This window comes from Polyodon spathula, chromosome 1, assembly GCF_017654505.1.
Source record: "Polyodon spathula isolate WHYD16114869_AA chromosome 1, ASM1765450v1, whole genome shotgun sequence".
Lineage (NCBI taxonomy): Eukaryota > Metazoa > Chordata > Actinopteri > Acipenseriformes > Polyodontidae > Polyodon > Polyodon spathula.
Window position 1 is genome coordinate 75,242,213 of NC_054534.1, and position 3,279 is coordinate 75,245,491.

The window sequence follows — 3,279 nt, forward strand, 5'->3', positions numbered from 1 at the left end:
GTTGTTGCTATCCGCTAATATTGAGTTAAGCTTCTGTAATTGGCTTGCAGTAACTGTAGGTTACAAGGTATATATTATGCTTACTGGCTCTGCGTAGTCAGAACATTGCTCGGTTTCCTAACACCTGCGTGTGTTGAGATTGTTCTCGGGTTTGCAAACTATTAAACTTATTTACTCAATCTTGTCTGTTCTACCGAGTCTCTGTCTTACATTAGTTTAAAGTATAAACTTCAACCACAGCAAAACGACAGAACACGTTTAAGCTGTTTCCATATTGCTATTCTAAAAGTATCTAAAGTCAAATTATTCTTGTCTATCTTTATTTTCACATTTGATTTCACATTCCACATATATTGTTGTTTTTATAGTTTTAATTTGCCTTTATATCGCGCCATGTATCCTGTTTTCTCCCGAGGCTGCTGCTCTTAAGCAGCGTTTGTTGCCGCGTTTGGCAGTTTTGTTGTTAATTTACCGAGTCCCGACCACCGACCACTACCTTTTTAGGAAAATCAGTTATTAAATAAACCGTACAGAATACTTGTATTTTATTTTTTATAATATTTTATAAATCCTGTTGATCCGTATCAGGTCTCTTTTCTTTATTTTTCTAGAAATCAGTCTTCTCTGCAACTTCAGCCTGTTTGAGTAAATTGGTTAAATAAAAAGTTTTCCTGAATTTGGATTTAGGGACACCTTAAACTTGAGTACATTTCATGTTTGTTGGGTTTTTTTTTTTTTTTTTTATTAGATATATATTGCCAGGTTTTAATATTCTAAGAAGACATGATTACAGTAGAATTTCTGTTAGCAAATAATTTTGTTACAATGGAGGAAGTGCAGAAACTCCAAATCAAAAGGTTGGGACCCAGCAGACCTCCCATAAAATTAGTGCAGGTGAACAGTGACAGAGGACGAGCATACACTCGAACATTTAACAAGTCCTGGTATAAGCCGAGGCCATAGGGTTGTGCAAGTGAAAGCCACAATGCACCGTTTTGCTTTCCTTTTCTCCTTTTTACTAAGGCACGGGGTGACAATGATGCAGCATGGTCAAGAACTGGAGTTACAGACCTGAAACATCTGTCCTCCAGATCAAAAAAGCATGAGGTTTCTAGAGTTCATAAAACATGTGAAATGCGTCTAGGTATGTTAGGAGGAGTGAATATTGCCGTCCAACTTAGCAGTGCTTATTGAAACACCATAAAGAAGCAAAATGAAGAAGTGTCTAAAAACCGACACATACTTACACGCATCATTGAGTGCATAAAGTTCTGTGGATCTTTTGAATTGGCCCTACGACGTCATGATGAAACATCTTCATCATCATCTAATCATGGTGTGTTTCTTGGACTGGTAGATTTTGTTTCAAAGATTGACCAGGCCATGGAAACACACCTGAAGATGGCCACAGTCTTTAAAGGCAGCTCAAAAACTGGTCAAAATTAACTTCTAGACTGCATGTTAGAGGTTTGCAGGGAAAATATTGTGAAAGAACTGAAACAGACTGATTATGTTGCTATTCAAGTGGATGAAACCAATGACATTACAAACATTTCCCAAAGCGTACTAGTTTTTAGGTACATTGTTCCCAAAACTGGACGTGTTTTTCAGCGTTTTTTTGGGTTCATTGAGTTGAAATATGGAAATGCTGAAGCTATTTCCACTGCCATTATGCAACAGCTAGATGCCATATTCACAGAAGAAAGTGAAAAGGCAAAAATAACTGCACAGAGCTATGATGGAGCTAGTGTAATGCGTGGTGAGACTGGTGGGGTCCAGAAGCTTGTAAGGGGCAAATATCCAAATGTACATTACGTCCATTGCTATGCCCATCAACTAAATCTAATAATGGCAGCAAGTCAAGTTTCAGAGGCTTGAATTTTTTTTCAGACCATCTCTGGTTTTTCAACATTTATCTCTCGCTTTCCAAAGAAAACTGCTGTTTTGGAATTTTCGTAGTCAAGCAGTGAGGACAGTGTTTGAACAGGGTGAACACCTGCTGGAGTGTTTTCAAACAATCAGCGATTCAGGAGACTTTGACAGCAGCACAGTTAGAGAAGCAAATGGTTTTTGCCATAGCCTCAATGACAGAGAGTTTCTGTACTTCCTGTACTTGTTCCAAAAGATAATGCTGAAAGTGGATATTTTTTTTATGGGAAACTTCAGGCAAGAAGTATCACATGTATTGATGTTAATGCAGTTGTCACTCAATTCGTTAAAAGCAGGACATCTGAGCATCTGTTGGAACACTAGAATCCAGCCTCCCTGAGAACCTGCCAAATGTGAAAAAGAAGAGGCCTAAATACCACTGAAGATTGTGACACAGCTGCCTTGAAAATCTGTAACATCGTAATCTCTCATGCCAAGGAACGGTTTGCCTTCAGAAAGCACCTTTGCTGCAAAATTGCAGCAGAGTGACCATTTTGATGAGTATCACGTAGCTTTCCCAGACAGTGTACTAGAAGGAACAGTTCATGCATATCAAATGCTTGTTAAGACCTCTTTATGCATTGACTTACAAACAGTGTATGAAACTAAAGATTTTAAAAGTGCTGAAAATGCATCAAGTATGCTTTAACTGATGACATATAACAACTTGGACAAAACATTTCCAGAGATTACAAAACTACTGAAGATAGTTATTACCACTCCAATGACTACAGCAGAGTCAGAAAGATGCTTCTCAACACTGAAACGGATAAACAAAACTTTCTTGAGAAACAGTATTAACACAGAACTGCCATGTTATCAATTGAAAAAGACACGATGACTAACATTCCTGACTTTAATAATAAAGTAATTGAAAAGTTTACCATGATAAGACATCGCAGAGCAAACAGATCCATTAGATAGTGCATCTACCACTGAGGTTGGCCCCCTGGACACCACCCCCACAGACCCCATCGCCACTGTTGCACAATATTGTCAGAATTTCTGCTCACACATTGACAGCGTTCAAAGTTGGTCAAAATCCTTAAAGGCATCTAGCTTTTACAATTTGGTCGCCTTAAAAAAAAAAAAAAAAAAAAAAAAACAATATGGACAAGTTAAATTACTATATAGTGATGTCACTGTTTGACCCCCCCCCATTCCTCTCCATCCTATTAATGCTGTCAATGTGGTATCTGAAACCAAAAAATCTAAGTGTTTGCAATCAGTGGCAATAGCAGCTACTCTATAGTTTTAATGGCAAGTTGTAAAAATAAAACAAATGGATGCTGACATTGAGCAACTTGATTTCAGTAGTTCATTACACAACAGCAGACTTTGAATAAACTT